This window comes from Ziziphus jujuba, chromosome 12 (assembly GCF_031755915.1).
Source record: "Ziziphus jujuba cultivar Dongzao chromosome 12, ASM3175591v1".
In the NCBI taxonomy this organism is placed as follows: domain Eukaryota; kingdom Viridiplantae; phylum Streptophyta; class Magnoliopsida; order Rosales; family Rhamnaceae; genus Ziziphus; species Ziziphus jujuba.
This window is the reverse complement of record NC_083390.1, coordinates 664,687-682,798: the sequence shown is the minus strand read 5'-3', so window position 1 is coordinate 682,798 and position 18,112 is coordinate 664,687. Positions and strand designations below refer to the sequence as shown.

Here is an 18,112-nt window from a genome sequence, read left to right as displayed (position 1 = left end):
TAATTATTTAAAAAAAATATAAATAAATAAATAGATATAATATTCAATCTTACACAAGTCAAAATATTTATAAAAGATATTTATCAAATTATAAGTATTAATATATTATTAGTTAATATATTTATATAACCTGAATATATAAATAAGTGAATAAAAAAATCAATTAAATATATTCATACCAATTGATAAATAAATTTGATAAATATGTGATAAAATATTTACCAAATAATATGGATTTGAAGATCAAAACGGGTTTTATAAGGCTTTCTAGAAGCTATAAAAGGCTTATTCTCCCCTTTAACAATCCCCAAAGGTAAATATGAGAGAGAGGAGACCCTCACCCAACATCCTTTGTTTAGCTAAGCCAAGAGGGCCTAGCTGTTTCCTTGCTGTGAGCTAGCTATACTCAATTCTAGGGTTTAGAATAGTAGCTGACTTGCCTAAGATAGTACCCTACAGAATATAAGTATATTCATTTAACTTAAATATAAATAAATAAAATACTATAATTAAATATTACTACATCATTGATAAATAAATATTATACATATTTAATATATTATTCATTATTAATGTAGTCCAAATATAAATAAGTAAACTTTTAAATGAAAAAATAAATTAAAAAAATTAAACTAATTAAATGTTGCCACATTGTTTAATAAATATTTTGGCAAATTTAACATTAGGTATCAAATAAGAGAAATTAAGGAGTAGGTAAGCATATATATATACATATATATATATATATATATATGGGAAAAAACTTAAATCGAGACAACTTGATTTTTTTAATAATAAAATCCTAAATCCTACGTTTGATTTCTTCACTAGGGTTGAGTTTTATCGTATACATTTTTTTTTTTTTTTTTTTCAACCCAAGTGATAGAATGAAAGTTGTGAAACTAAGACATATATATATATATATATATATATGTATAGGCAACATTGTAATTGGAAAGTTGAAATTGTGAAATTAATGATGGTCAGCAACATTACTATTATTTCGGAGTGTTTGATTGAACCCAAATATGTTTCAGAAGACTCAAAACTCCCCTACCACTTAACTCTTGGGATCTTGTGTATACCAGCACACAGCCTTACATCCAAAACAGCCTTCTCTATGCCAAACCTGTCCGTCAAGCGCATGGTGATGACGAAGAGGAGGCACAGCTGGTGCTGAAAACTCTGTCGGAAAATCTGGAAGAGTATCTGTCCACCCCGGCGACACGATGTGGGATACTGTCAATTCCGCCGTACCCGTCCACTTTGCATGGATGAATTTCGCCCCACTACTACTGCTGCTGCCGCCGCTGCAATCCACATGGAAGGAATATGAATCCGGCGGTGGTTCGGTTTTCACAGCCACAAGTCGACCTGCAAGAGGATAGAAATGAACTAGCACATGGCTGGTGATGTTCCAACTTCAACAATGCAGTCATTCTTCCATGATGACAGAGCCGTGGAGGACCTTGAATCGAAGAGTTTGCTTAGCATCGCAGTGACGGAGCTTGTGGATGGCGTTTTCATAGCCTGCTCCATGAGCCACATAGTTGCTGATGGGAACTCTTTCTGGCATTTCTTCAATATGTGGTCCGAGGTCTTCCAACAACAGGTGCAAGAGATAGTAGTAACAATGATATTGTTTGCATGAAAATATCATGCCCACCCATCCTGAAGCGCTAGTTTCCTGATGGACATGATCCACCCATGCTGAACGTCCCCTTCACCCCCAAAAATGATGTACACTCTATTATGAAATTATATGAAGCTCCAAAGCTCACAGCCAGAATCTTTCGCTTGTCAGTGGAAACAGTAGCAAAACTGAAAGCAAACGCCAACGCAGAGTACTCAACATGTAATAATAGCAACAACAAGAAAACATTCATATCTTCGTATCAGTCGGTGTCTGCGGTTCTTTGGAGGTCCATAACTAGGGTGTGTCGTCTACCACCTGATAAGATGACCTTTTCCTTTCTGACCATCAACAACAGATCGAGACTGGAGCCACCCTTGTCCCAGGACTACTTCAGAAATTCAGTGCACACCATCCTGGTGATTGCAATGGCTGGGGAGTTAAGCGAGAAGGCAGTCGGTTGGGTTGCGTGGCAGTTGCACCAAGCTGTGGCCAACTACTCCGACAAACAAGTGCGCCAGTGGCTCCACAAATGGCTGCAGTCTCCATATACTTGGAAGGCGGATCATACTATTAGCATAAGCAGCGTTCTTGTCAATGACTCCACCAAATTTAATATCTCAGGAAATGAATTTGGAATACTAGGCAAACCAATTGCGTTTAACTTTGGAGATCGAACCCATATGATCAATGGCTATGTATATGCCTACTCTGATCCTGATCCTACTGCTGCTGGAGACATCCTCGTAGAAGTCTCCCTTCTTCCTCACACCATGAGAGACCTCCAAGCTGACCAAGAATTCATGCAATTCATCTCCTAATTTGTTATTATTTACTTCTTTCTTTTAATGTATGTTTCGACTTTGGAATATCTAAACCCGGCTGGTCCGTTAAATTTGTTTCATTTCTTCTTAATTAGCGTATTATTTCCCATAAATTGGCTTCCAAATACAAAAGCTAAAACTTCGCTGTTTCCACAGCTTCATGAGCACATGCTCCTTTTATGTGCGTTGTTCGATCAAATTTTTTTTTTTCTTTTATCTGGGAATTCTTAATTATTACAAGACTGCGTGCTTTTTCTCCTCTCACCGGTCACTACATTTTGCATAAATTTTCAAAAATGTCCATTTTCATTCAAAGATAGAATGTTCAGTTTTACATACCAAGCAATATTGTTTAAATATTTATAATAGACTCCAGCTAGCTAAAATGTAATTTTGACAGAAACAAAAGAAAAAACAAAAGTCTTTGATGTTATAAAAATTATATATTATTGTACAAAATTATAATGATTAAGACTGGAATCTTTGCAGGAATTTAATTTGACAACTATACTATATCCTAGTTGGTGGAAGGGCCGGGCACACAGTATATACTGACATAGGAGCCCAACCTAAAAACATATCCATTGAAAACATTACATGCCTCGAAAAGCCTCTTACGATTTTCAGTATCATTTGTTAATTTTCTTTTGGTCAAGAAAACCTTTTAATTTTAATTAAATTCCTTTCATTCCTGGGTCCGCTCTGCCAGCACTCTGATATATCCATTTTTATGCTAACACGTGCGTGCGACCACCTTGTCGTGACTCGTGATACAATATATATAATCAATTTCTTCATCAGGAAGTCATAGGCGATTGGGTCTACCTGTTCTATATAATATACAGATGTATGACTTGAATTTGCCGATAGCTTAACTGTGACAAAATACCCGTCAACGATATGGTGATCTACCATTGGTAATCGATAACGCGATAACTTTTATGATAATTTATTTTTTCTTTTTAATTAATTAATTTTTTTTTTTATTGTGCCTGAGATCCATAAATTAGTACTTGAGAAGCTAGTTGATTATATATGAGGGTTATTCTATACTTGATCACCAAAAATTAATAGTGGTATTAGCTTTTTAAATGCTAGCAAATGATAATATTTTTTTTGTTTCAAAAAGAAAAAAGGATAAAACTTTGTGTGTGTATATATATATATATATATATATATTGTGTTCCATTATTACCATCCTGTGTGCATAGGAGTATTTCTACCCAACCTGGCAAATGATTTGAGGGCATTCCTAGAAATGAACTCAGGACCTATCACACCCTAAGCAAGAACCATACCACCATGACAAATGCCCTTGCTTAAAAAATTTTACCATTGAGCCGTCCTGCAAGACAAAAGCACGTGGTTACAGACTTCTTATGAAAGGAGAGAGAAAATAGTAAATACAACTAATTACTTTAAGCATATATATATATATGTGTGTGTGTGTGTGTGTGTGTGTGTGTGTGTGTGTGTGTGTGTGTGTATTGAAGACTATTATAAAGATAGATAAATTTTATAGGGGGCTCACTTTCGATGATTGATCTTAAACTTTTGGGGGATCATGAAGAATATGCTTCCCCTACGAACAAAACAAAAAGTACAGACCTTAGATTGATATATATATATATATATATATATGGGGCTCACTTTCCTTGACCGAGCTTAATAGACTTGGGGATGATGAAGAATGTGCTTCCCCTATAAACAAATAAAATAAAAATAAATTACATAACTTAGAAGCAAAGAAAAAAGCAGTTTTTCAAACTCAAAAAATAAATGTAAAAGATATATAAGATTCTAATCAGTTTTTTAATATTAAAATTAATGTTAGAATTTTCTTTTTCAGTTTTTGAATTGTATTAATAATTAAAATTTAAAATTATATTTTATTAATCATTGATTTTTTTATTTTTCCTAAATAAAATTGTAGCATCTCATTAAAATTATATTTTATCCATTTTAAAATTTTACATGATTACTCTAGACGATGAAATTTAAAAACTAATAAAAAAATTGACTTTAAAAACGTTAAGTTGTCCATATTCATGTGAATATGATTTAAATAAAAATGTCTATCTGTGACTAATTAATTAGAGATTGGTTCACCAAAATAAATGAATAATGATATTGTAAAATAAATAAATAAATAATGGTTTTACAATAATATATATATAAAAGCGAATAGGTGGCATCATCAGAGATAATTATTGATCAACACTGATGGATGAATCATGGTTTGGTTAATTAAATAATGAATTTGAAGCTCATATGAGAAGCGTATATTTGACGTTGAGCGAAACAAGTATATAAATACTGCAGGCCTCTAATAATGTGAAACGGCGATGCCCAGTAGAAGAAAATTGGATATCGAGACGGTTAGTACATAAAATATAGTATGGAGTTCATCAACAATAATACTACTAGTATTGTTTCAGAGTGTTTTGTTCAACCCCATCAATATCATCATCATGCTTGTGCAGATTCCGATGAACGACCACCCAAACACAACAGCCCCTTCTACTTAACACCATGGGATCTTTATTTCATCAATTCCCAGAATCATACCCAGAAAGGCCTTCTCTTTGCCAAACCGTGTGAATCCGATCAATTCATGATAGATTCTCTATTGGATAGGCTGAAGCACTCTCTTTCCCTCACTCTCACCCATTTCTGTCCCCTTGCAGGACGAATTAGAACCATCCAACATGAAAATGAGAATGGGAATGAAAGCCCTGTTTCGTATTGTTCCTTCTACGTGGACTGCAAGGACAGCCCTGGAGTCAAATTCATCCATGCGACTTCAGATTTGACTATATCAGACATCATATCGCCGCCTGATGATATTGTTCCAAGATCTACGATACGAAAGTTTTTCCACGACGACAGAGAACTTGTAGACCTCCATGAGAAGAGTTTGGTTACCATTACGGTAACTGAACTTGTGGATGGCGTCTTTATAGGCTGCTCCATGAACCATATCGTTGCCGATGGAAACTCTTTCTGTCATTTTTTCAATATGTGGTCCGAGATCTTTCAACAAGCACTACATCATCATCATCAACATCAACCAAGTACTGTTGATATTTCACGCCCACCTGTTCTGAACCCCTGGTTTCCTGATGGTCAGGGTCCACTTATGAAAGTCCCCTTCAATTATGAAAATCAAACCACGGCCTCCTCTAAATTGCCTGATCCATCAGTTAATTCTTCTCCCAATAAAGACGGCGTCGTCATAACCAAAATCTTTCACTTTTCATCAGAAACTATATCAAAACTCAAAGCAAAAGCCAATGCAGAGTGTATCAATTGTAATTGTACCAACAACAACAACAACATCATCATCTCTTCCTTCCAGTCTCTGTCTGCATTTCTATGGAGGTCCATAACTCGGGCACGTAATCTACCGCCGCACCAAATAAACGTTTTCATGCTGCCGGTGAATAACAGATCAAAACTAAACCCTCCTCTGTCTGAAGATTATTTCGGAAACTCGGTGGGCATAATTGTTGGAGGAGTAACAACCACTAGTGAGTTGCTGCAAAATGGTTTGGGATGGGCGGCCTTGAAGCTGCACCAGGCGGTGGTCAGCTACACCGACAAGGAGATACGGCAGTGGGTTGACGTTTGGGTTCAATGTCCGCGGACATTGAACGGAAACGATCGGTTTCGGGAGGTCGAGGGGAACAACAACGTGTCTACTTTGGGGATTAACGATTTCAGCAAATTCAACACCATTGGAAACGAGTTCGGATTGGGAAAACCTCTTGCTTTTTGCTCTGGAATGAAGGGCGACAAATTGAGCGATGGAAATATGACCATCTACTCTGGACGCCAACCTGGGTCTGTTGATGTAGAGTTGTGCCTCTACCATCATACCATATCCAATCTTCAATCTGATCATGACTTCGTCCAATTTCTCTGTTAAACCTATTACATGTCATGATGACTTTTTAGGTGAGCAGCAGGTGTCAACTCCATATTCCTTATATTAATTCCATTTCTGAGCGTATGGCTGCTGCTGCTACTGCTGTTTACTTTTATTTTATCTGTTTCTTTTGCTCCCAGGATTCACAAACAAGGTTGGCTAAATATGCTACTTTCGGTTTCGAATACTTGCACTTTGCTCACTAGAGCTCTTCCTCTGGACTGAATGTGATGTCTTCTTTTCTAATGAATGAATGAGTCAATTTTTAGAATTTTTATTACCAACAAACTAAAAGTCAATTTTAGAATTTCATATGCTTTTGCAAATATGATCCGAACGGCCTTCAAAATATTCTGATTGTATGATCCAAGATCCATACCAGATGTTTTCTTTTGTCTTTTCCTCATGTGACTCGGGCAAGCAAAGAAGAATTTTGCTTGTGGGTTGGTACAGTCTCAAGGTAATCAATCTCATCTGGAGACAACTAGAGGAAGAGCAAGGTTGTTTTTGGTGGGTCTGTGGAAGAATAAAAGAATACAGGCCTAAGTTCTAAGACTACCTCTGGGAGATGACCATAGAAGAATATCATAGAACAGAGATTGTGGATCTTCGAGGTGCGTTTTGGGTTGGGTTTTTTTTTTTTTTTTTTTTAAGTAAATTCCTTTTGGTTTGGGGTTGAATTGACCTGCGAAATGACTATGGAAGAAGAGATACTTTCAAGCTCTAGATCTAACTAACAATGGAAGAAGACACGAAGGAGGAGGATTTGGAAGCCAGGACGTCAATGACGATGAAGGAAAGTCGTTCTTACAACTCGCTTGTGCAAGGAAATTTTGTAAAGTTTCTCTTTCTCAAAATTCAAAAAAAATGGTGGGCTGCATAATTTAATATGACAAAGACACACGATAAATATTTCAACAAATGGCAATAAATTAGATGGAGTGGTACCAGAGGTACCACGGTGTGGAATGGACGCAAGTGTTATGTCTTAAAATATTGCTCAATAAAAGCAGGCAGTGGTGGTGCGGGAGGTCAGTTCCATAGTCGGTCACGTGAGGTTGCCTGTATATATGGAGAAAATCTTCTAATGATATTATTTAGCTTTCCTAACTACACGAGAGAGAGAGAGAGAGAGAGAGAGAGAGAGAGAGAGAGAGAGAGAGAGAGAGAGAGAGAGAGAGAGAGAGCAATGTCAAATTTTGCAATCCGAACATACTTTTGATATGTAATTGAATACAGTTTCCAAACTTCGAAGAAAATGTATAAATTGTACAATGTATCTAAAGAGTGAAGAGAAAGAAAGAGAAAATTTGGAAAAAGCTTCTTAATACTCCATTTACTAAGACAATAGAGATATATAATTTGGAAAAAGCTTCTTAATACTCCATTTACTGAGACAGTAGAGATATATGTCATACTTCCAAGAACTTTATTAAACATTTGAGATGATTTAATCCTCAAAATTCACCTTGTGATGCTGCTGTGATGTGTTGCATAACTGGTGCAGAACCTGTTTTGCGTGTTTTCAAGCTTTTGGAGATCAAAACGGTGCACTTCATTATTTTGGAAGTAAAGAATGGCAAAATGGTCATTTTTCCTCACATCTTAAGTAGAGTGACATCGTTTTGAGGCAACATTTGTCATAGTTATATAGCTTTCTTCTTCACAAACAGAGGTAGAGAAAAAACTCGAAACTTCTAGAAAACTGCAGAAGGCGGGAAAGCTCCAAGAAATCTATTTTCATTCCCTCGTGTTCGTCTTTGTGTGTAATTGATATTCTTTGTGGGTTCTTTGTGAGTTTGGAAAAGAACACTGAGTGAAAAGGGTGTAACAAGGGCTTTGGGTTGTGAATATCTGAGTGATTTCATAGTTTAAGTTCTGTAGTTATTTTCTGTTACAGCAACCACTCAATAAAATACCAGAAGCTCTCACCGGAGTGACGAGAACGTAGGCTATCTTGGCTGAACCTCGATAATTCTTGTTGTTGTTTGTGTTACTTAGTTTTTCAGTTTTTCTCTCTAATTTTCCAACAGTGGTATCAGAGCTATTGGGTATTTCCAATTCTCGGTGAGTTGGGTATTCTTCCTTTTAATTCTTGGTGAATTGGGTTTCTTAAAATCTTGGTGAATTGGGCATTTTTCAATTCTTGGTGAATTGGGCATTTTCAGTTCCTGGTGAGTTCTTGATTAACAATCTTGGAAGAGAGATTTGGTTCTGGCTAATTCCAAGGATGTCTACGAAATTGGAGATTGAAGTCTTCAATGGTAAGGGAGACTTCTTGCTCTGGCGCAAGAAGATGAGGGCCATGTTGGTCCAGATGAAGGTTGCAAAGGCAATTGATGGCTCATATGGAGCAGATGTGACCGAAGACAAGAAATTGGAGATTGATGAAATTGCAACGAGCACGATCATCCTCCATCTCTCTGATAACGTGTTGAGGCAGGTTGATGATGTGAGTACTACTTCACACATGTGGCAGAAACTTGAACACCTTTACTTGGTAAGATCTTTACCTGACAGAATTCTTTTATTAGAGCAATTTTTTGGTTTCAAAATGGATACCACTAAGGACTTAGATGCCAACCTTGATTCTTTTAATCGCTTAATACTGAGTCTTGCAAACTGTAATGTTGTTTTTGATGATGAACATTATGCTATGATATTATTAGACTCCTTGCCTAAGACTTATAGAGAAGTGAAGAATGCCATTAAGTATGGCAGAGATTCTTTGTCCTTAGAAATAGTAGTGAATGCCCTCAGGTCCCGAGACTTGGAATTGAAATCAGAGTCTAAAGGGGAAGGTCTTACAGGAAGGGTTAGAAACACCACACGAACCTGGGGTCAAGGTGACCATAGGAGCAAATCTAGGGAGAATCCTAGATCTAAGTCTAGGACAAGAGTTAGGAGGTGTTATTACTGTAAAAGACAAGGACATTTTATTAAAAATTGTTTTAAGAAAAGGAAAGATGAAAAAGAAGAAGGCCAAGAAACAAGTGACTTAGCAGTGAATTATACTGGTTTGGAGCCTGCAGAGGTCTTGGTTGTATATTCCAGTTAAGACAAATTTGAATGGGTGTTAGATTCAGGTTGTTCCTTTCATATGTGTCCTGATTTAAGTTGTTTCCACTATTATTCTAAGTGTTATGGTGGTCAAGTCCTTCTAGGAAACAATCGGTCATGTCAAGTAGTTGGCATTGGAAACGTGCAACTACAACTATTAAATGGTACCATTAAGACTCTTACTTCAATTAGACATATCGCTGATTTGAAGAGGAATTTAATTTCTCTTGGCATGTTAGATGAATCTAGTTTTTCTTGTAAAACTGAAAATGGTTCTATGAAAGTGACTAAGGGTTCTCTTGTGTTATGAAAGGTGTGAAAAAGAATGGTTTTTATGTATTGCTTGGTAAAAAGTTATTAATTCTAGTAATGCTTCTGTTAGTTCATTAATTGATAAAACTGTTTTGTGGCATAATAGATTGGGTCACATTAGTGAAAAAGGTTTGTACTACTTGAATAAACAGAATGTGTTTGGCAAGGACATAATCAGCAAGCTAGAATTTTGTGAAAATTGTATTTTAGGAAAACAATATAGGCTTAGCTTTAACTTGAGTACAAGTAGAGCTAAATCTATGTTAGAATATGTGCATGCTGATTTGTGGGGCCCTGCCAAGGTACAAACACAAAGTGGTAATAGGTATTTTTTGTCAATAATTGATGATTTTTCTCAAAAAGTTTGGGTTTACTTGCTGAAAACCAAAGATGAAGCATTTACTAGGTTTAAAGAATGAAAATTGCTTATTGAAAATCAAACCAATAAACCTATAAAAGCCTTGAGAACCGATAATGGTCTAGAATTTTGTAATAGAGAATTTGATAATTTCTGTAAGTCTCATGGTATACTAAGACATAGAACCGTTAAGCACACACCACAGCAAAATGGTGTGACTAAAAGGATGAATAGGACTTTGCTTGATAAGGTGAGATATATGCTTGCTCCATTTGGTTTACCTAAATTGTTTTGGGTTGAGGCTGTTATGATAGCTATGCATTTGGTAAATTTATCACCATCTACTGTTTTAAATTTTAAATCCCCTGAACATGGGTGACTTGATAAGAAGCCTGATTGTAGCAAGTTTAGAATTTTTGGCTTCTGCATATGTACATCAAGCAGAGGGAAAACTTGAACCCAGGAGTATAAAATGAGTTTTCTTAGGTTATCCTTCAGGTGTTAAGGGCTATAGACTTTAGGATAAAGAAAGTCAGGGTTATGAAGTCATTAATAGTAGAGATGTGATATTTGATGAAACTTTTATGCCTTGTAAAGTTACTAACGGTGTAGGAAATGAGATGAGTAACAAGCTGGAAACAAGGAGTCTTGATTTACTTTCTAAGATGGAGAGTCAAGAGGATGAAAATCTAAGTGATAAGCCATATGATGAAGCTACCCTTGAACCTGCAAGTGTTAATGAACCAAAAAAGCATACACCTGCCCAATCAGATAAAGAGTCAAAAGATGAACAACCAGAGCAGAAATCCTCAAGTCCAAGACAGAAAAATATAGCTTCACCAGGATACTTGTTGACCCAAGATAGAGCAAAAAGGCAAGTGAAGCCTAATAGGAAGTACAGCTATACATATCTCATAGCTTTTACCTTGGTGGCATTTCAAGATCTTTCAGGTAATGAGCCAAGAACTTATTTGGAAGCTGTGAAATCAAAGGAAGCTACACAATGGAAAGAAGCTATGGCTGAAGAAATTGAATCTTTACATAAAAATGAGACTTGGGATTTGGTACCAGCTCCTAAAAATCAAAAGATTGTATATTGTAAATGGATCTACAAAATGAAGGAAGGAATGACGAAATCTAAACCAGTGAGATTTAAAGCCAGATTAGTGGCTAACGGGTTCACTCAAGTTGAAGGCATAGACTACAATGAAATTTTCTCACTGGTTGTCAAGTATACAACCATAAAGGTCATGTTGGTTTTGGTAACTCAGTTTATTGGGAGTTAAAATAGATGGATGTTAAGACTGCGTTTCTTCATGGAGAATTAGAAGAAACTATATACATGAGGCAGCCTGAAGGTTTTGAAATTAAGGAAAAAGGTGGAGATCTTATGTGTTTGCTTAAGAAATTATTGTATGGACTTAAGCAGTCACCAAGACAGTGGTATAAAAGGTTTGATTCATTTGTGGTAAAAGCTGGTTTTGTGAGAAGTAATTTTGATAGCATTTATATTTTAAGGACACTATGAAAGACAAGGCAGTGTATCTTTTATTATATGTGGATGATATGCTGCTTGCAGGTCCAAATGGTAAAGCTATACATATTGTGAAGAATTTACTGAAGTCTGAGTTTGACATAAAGGATCTTGGACAAACCAAGAAAATTCTGGGAATTGCAATTGAGAGAAACAGATCAAGGTATCAAATGAAACTAGCCGAATCTTCCTACATTCAGAAAGTGGTGTCCAGATTCTCTATGGAAGGCGCAAAACCTGCTAGTGTTCCCTTTGGTGGGCATTTCAAGCTATCTAGTGAGCAATGTCCAGCTACAGAGCAAGAGAAGGAAGATATGGTGGCTGTACCATATTCAAACACTATGGGATCAGTGATGCATGTTATGATCTGTACTTGGCCAGATTTAGCTCATGCCATTAGTGTCTTGAGTAGATACATGACTAGTCCTGGCCGAGATCATTGAGAGGCAGTAAACTGGCTTCTATGATATTTAAAGCTCTCACTGAGTGAAGGTTTGATTTATAAAGGAAATTCAAGTGAAGTTGAGCTAATTGGGTATTTGGATTCTGACTATGCTGGTGATAAGGATAGAAGGAGATCTATGTCTTCTTATGTGTTCACTTTGGGTGGAAATTGTATAAGTTGGAAGTCTCAGCTGCAACCTATGGTGGCTTTATTGACAACTGAATCTAAGTATATGGCAACAACAGAGGCTGCAAAAGAAGCTATTTGGCTTAAGGGTCTGTTGATAGAACTTAAAGCACTTAATCAAGAGGTTGTTTTATACTCAGATAGTTAAAGTGCAATCCACTTGTGTAAAAATCCGGTGTTTCATGAAAGATCTAAACATATTCAGGTCAGGTATCACTTTATCCGAGATATGACAGCTCAATCCTTCTGATATGGGTACAAAGGTGCTTACTGTTGGCAAGTTTAATACTTGTACGAATCTGCTCCGAGTTGGAGCAGGCTGATTTGGTGATGGTTATTTTTTTTGGGATGGTGATGAGCTTCTGTTGAATTGAATTTAAGGATTAGGTGGAGATATGTGACGATTTAGTCCTCAAAATTCACCTTGTAATGCTGCTGTGATGTGTTGCAGAACTGGTACGGAACCTATTTTGCATGTTTTCAAGCTTCTGGAGGTCAAAACAATGCACTTCATTATTTTGGAAGTAAAGAATGGAAAAATGGTCATTTTTCCTCACATCTTAAGTAGAGTGACATCGTTTTGAGGCAACATTCGTTATAGTTATATAGCTTTCTTCTTCACAAACAGAGGCAGAGAAAAAACTCGAAACTTCTAGAAAACTGTAGAAGGCGGGAAAGCTCCAAGAAATCTATTTTCATTCCCTCGTGTTCTTCTTTGTGTGTAATTGATATTCTTTGTGAGTTCTTTGTGAGTTTGGAAAAGGAAACTAAGTGAAAAAGGTGTAACAAGGGCTTTGGGTTGTGAATATCTGAGTGATTTCATAGTTTAAGTTCTGTAGTTATTTTCTGTGGCAGCAGCAACTCAATAAAATACCAGAAGCTCTCACCGAAGCAACGAGGACATAGGCTATCTTGGCCGAACCTCAATAACTCTTGTTGTTGTTTATGTTACTTAGTTTTTCAATTTTGCTCTCTAATTTTCCAACAACATTCAACTAACTGGTTTCCAAATTATATGCATTTTTCCAATCTGCTCATTAATTACAAAGTCCCATATAAACCGACAATCTGCTTCAAAGTGTTTTACTCGGTCATGATACACTGATATAGACATTCTATGGATTGCTGTCTGGTTTTTACAAAAAAATTCTCATTGGTTTAAGATATGCATACTAATTTTTTAGGAGAGCATCTTGTATACAATATATAAACTTGAACTCTAAAGAGGAGGAGGAGAGAGAATGGGGCAAATAATATATAAAATGTTTTACCAATTGATTTAAATTAATCCTTTCTTGACTATTTTTTTTTCCCCCGTGCCAATATCCTATGATGGTGTTGTATTAATCTTTTCCTTACTTTTTTTTTTCTTTGTTTTTTTCTCTGTGCCAATATTCTATGATGGTGTTCTAACAAATTATGGTTGGTCTACATGTTATTAGCTTGTTATTGCTGTATGAGTTATGATCATTTTGTCTTGGTCATCAATAACTTTCTGTTACTCTTAAATATGTTTTACTTCTTCTCCATGAACTAATTTATATAACTTCATATTTATGTATATTAATTTTTATTTGAGTTCTATTTCAGCTGACAATCCTGCAGAAACTTTTGAAGACATTGTTATTGATTACCCGTAAGATTTTGTAACACCATTTTTTACTTTATAATGATGAACGGAAGACTCCTAATATGAGTTTAACTAGGTTTGTCCATGTAGATATGTTGATGTACCTCGGTAGCCCTTGAAGCACTTCCATTGTTCAAGAAATCATATCCTGGGCATAGTAGAAAACTGTATTACTAATGCTGCAAAGTTCATTGAAAATATACAGGCAAAATATGGCTCTTGGTTCGTTTTCATATTGTTTTTTTACTATATTTCTTGTTTGTTCAAATTCCCATTTCCCCACTTTGTATGTGATATAAGTGACTAAGCACAACCTAAACAATGATTAATGGTCTTTTTTGCACTGTCGTCATCAAAGAAGATGCACAAATGTTAACATAAAAGGTGTTTTGAAGGTATGGATCCTGGGGAGTCTACTTCACCTATGCAAGATGGTTTGGAATAAAAAGGTTGGTGGCGTAACAAAACAGAGTATGAGGTAAAAATAGTTAAATTTCATTAATGAACAATGTCAATATATATACACGTGATGAGCAAAACTAAATAACTTGGATAACTATTATCTACAAGCTACAACAATATACACAGATAAGGGTAAGCACTATAACTACTATAGGCTAAGAAGAGGGGAAAGGCTTATCAGGTGGCATCTGGGTGGAATAAAAGTATTCTTAAAGCATGCAATTATTTGCTGTCAAAGAGCTTCCTTAAGGTGGTTAGGAAGAAAGTTATTTATCATGTTAGAACAAGGTTATGGGGTGTATTGTTCTTAAATTATTTTTATTTGTTAAACATGGACTTTTCCTGTTGATTCATGTACGAAGTTGCATTTTATACTTCGTGGTTAAGTCTTGTATTTTTAAACCGTCACAGTTAATTTGGAATATGACATTTTAAATTTGAAACCTCAATTTCAATTTGCATCCACTATAAAATCCTCAATCTTCGAAAACTCCATATGTCTATATCTTTAACAGCAATACTTTATGATAAATGACGTTAGTCTAAAAAATTTGATTGCACCAGAATATGAAGTTGTCCTATTACAAGGAACGGGGTGAATAGCACTTGAAACTTAAAGTAAACCTTGTAATCCAAATATGTGACTTGAATTTGAATGTACTTGATGTCTTGAAGCATTTTTGAAATACTTGTTAATCCTTATTTCTTTGATAGTAGCATGTACAATTATGAAATTTTTAATCTGATAATATTCTGCACTAATAAATGAATAAATAGATGTATAAAGTGATTTAATCTCTATTTGTACAAGTCTAACACAAATCTAAAGGACAATAAGCCTCTTATAGTCAATACTGCATGGGCTATGTTGGCACTAATTGTTGCTCGAAAAGTACAGTGAAGATTTTCGTCCTTTTTTTACACCATTAGTTTCTGGGCCATTTGATCATTAAATTGAAACATCAAAGAATCTAAAACTATTTTATGGAGTATTATGTATGAGATTCCCTATTTGACGACTTTTCTTGAGTGATAAAATGATTGTGTCAACCTGTCTAATTTTATCAATTGGTGGAATCTATTTTCAGAAAGAATGACAGATTTTTTCAATAGTAAATCCTAATATATATATATATATATATAGATAAGAAGAGATTATATTTTAGTAGGCGAGAGAACATTAATTGATGGAATCTATTTTCCGAAAGAATGACAGATTTTTTCAATAGTAAATCCTAATCTTTATATATACATATATAGATAAGAAGAGATTATATTTTAGTAGGTGAGAGAACATTAATTGGTGGAATCTATTTTCGGAAAGAAGGACAGAATTTTTCAATAGTAAATCCTAATCTTTATATATACATATGTAGATAAGAAGAGAATATATTTTAGTAGGTGAGAGAACATTAATTGGTGCAATCTATTTTTAGAAAGAAGGACAGAATTTTTCAATAGTAAATCCTAATCTTTATATATACATATGTAGATAAGAAGAGATTATATTTTAGTGGGTGAGAGAACATTAATTGGTGGAATCTATTTTTAGAAGGGAGGACAGATTTTTTCAATATTGAGGTCATCTATCCCATTTATTGAGAAAATTATTGGATAGCACATACCAACTTCTCCAATGATTTTCTCCATTGGAACTTATATGTCAAGAAATTTGGAAGGTATTGAAACTTAGGTGCCATAGTATTTATTAATAAACAATGTTTACTTATTTATTTATTTTTTTTCCAATGAATGTTATTTAAAATTTAAAATGGAATGAATTGGCATATGGAGAGAGAAAAAAATTATGAATTGATGAGGAGAGAGTAGAGAGAATAGGTTGGATCTATGACTCATTTTGTCTAATAGACCTTCTACAAGTAGGGGATCTGTTAGATAGCCCTTATTTTTTTTATTGCCATCTCACCTTAATAAATCTTTTAAATATCATCATTGGAGAAGTTTTTTTCAAAAGACTATCTATCTATCTTATGCGGCAAAAAGGTTTTTTTAAAAGGACAAAGCTAATGAACATTCTATTGGAGATGCTCTAAAAATATATAGGCTATCTAATTAAAATTTGTTTACCTTGCTAAGGATTTCAAATCAATCTCATTTGCCTAGATATTATGAATCCTTTTCTAATACCATTAACCTATGATTATATTTTGATCTATTATCATAAATATTTTTCATCCAGATTTCTTATATTCCATATTTCTTTCCGGTTAAATTAATTAGTAGAAGTGATACCAATATCTTTTTAACGTATATTTTTATTTTATATTGAAGAAGAGTTTTTTTTTTTTTTTTTTTTGATATAGAGCATTCTTTAAAGGACCACTAATAAACTTTTTGTATACCTCAAACAAATAAAAATAACGGCAATGAGCATGGGCATGTCAAAATGCAATAAGAAATTAGAATCAAATATTGTAACAAGTTGGAAGAATGAATTCTTCGTAAAATATTTTTCATGGAAATTTCTTAGATCCCATAATTATTTTCAATTAAATTAATTAATTATTATATAAAGTGATACCAATAACCCTCATAATATTATATTTTAATTTTATTTTGAAGAAGAGTAGCTTTCATAATATAAAGCATTAATCTTTAAACAACCATTAATTAAATTTTTTTGATAACATCTCGATCAAATAAAAATATATATAACAGAAATGAGCATGGGCATTAGTAGCTGTTTAATTAAAAGTATATATAACAACCTGCTAGCTGAAGTAGTTGTTTAAATCTATATATATATATATATATGTGGGATAATTCTACCGTGCAGATGGTCCGTATGTAGACCACACCCAAAGCGTACACCGGTCCGCATGTGGACCACATCCAAAGTAGACATTTTTTGGATGCAAATGTCGGCTTTGATGTATACAGTATACAGTAAAGTCAACGCTTGCATCCAAAAAGCATCGGTTTTGGGTGCGTTTACATACAGACTATCCGCACCATAGAAAGACCATATATATATGTGTATATATGCACATATGATGTATATATGTGTGTATGGTAATTCCACAATAGTGTTGTAATCTCTTTTGTCAAAGGGACAGGGATGGGTAGTGTTAGCGGTGTTAAAATAGTTTCAGAGTGTTTTGTTGAGCCTCACCGTGGCTTACAAAAGCCCACACCCCCTTTCCACTTAACACCTTGGGATGTTGACTTATTGAATTTTCATTTCCATCACTAAATCAAAATAGATACTCCATCCTCTTTGTTGATGACTACACTCAAATGATTTGGGTTCTATTTTTATCGAGAAAGATCAGAAGTTTTTAAGATCTTCAAAATGTTCATAACCTAATCAAAAAACAAAGCGCCCACTACATCAAAACCATTAGAAGTGATTATGTAAAAAAAATACATTTTTAAGGAATTTAACAAATTCTATGAAATGAAGACATGGAGCACTACCTTATTGTTAGATACACTCCAAAATAAAATGGAGTATCCAAAAGGGAAAAAATGACAGTGATGAAGATGCTCAAACTATGCTAATGGAAAAAGGCCTTCCCAAAAGCTTTTGAGCAAAGATGGTCTATACAATTGAACATCTACTCAATAAATATCTAACAAAAATAATATGAAAAAAGATGCCTATTAAAGCTTGGAATGGACAATATCCTTCAACAAAATATCTCAAGGTTTTTGGTTGCATTTGTTATGCACACATCCCACAAGAAAAGAGAAGTAAATTAGACTATACCAGTTGACTT

General features: G+C 34.6%; 1 long non-coding RNA gene across 1 annotated transcript in view; it reads right to left on the bottom strand.

Annotated features, from left to right (window-relative positions):
- Nucleotides 1-8,547, bottom strand: part of LOC132800190 (uncharacterized) — an 83,107-nt gene extending 74,560 nt beyond the window's left edge. The window contains exon 1 of the long non-coding RNA XR_009635041.1: nt 8,383-8,547. This is a non-coding gene — a long non-coding RNA (uncharacterized LOC132800190). The remainder of the gene's footprint in view (nt 1-8,382) is intronic.
- Between the last annotated feature and the right edge of the window lie 9,565 nt (nt 8,548-18,112).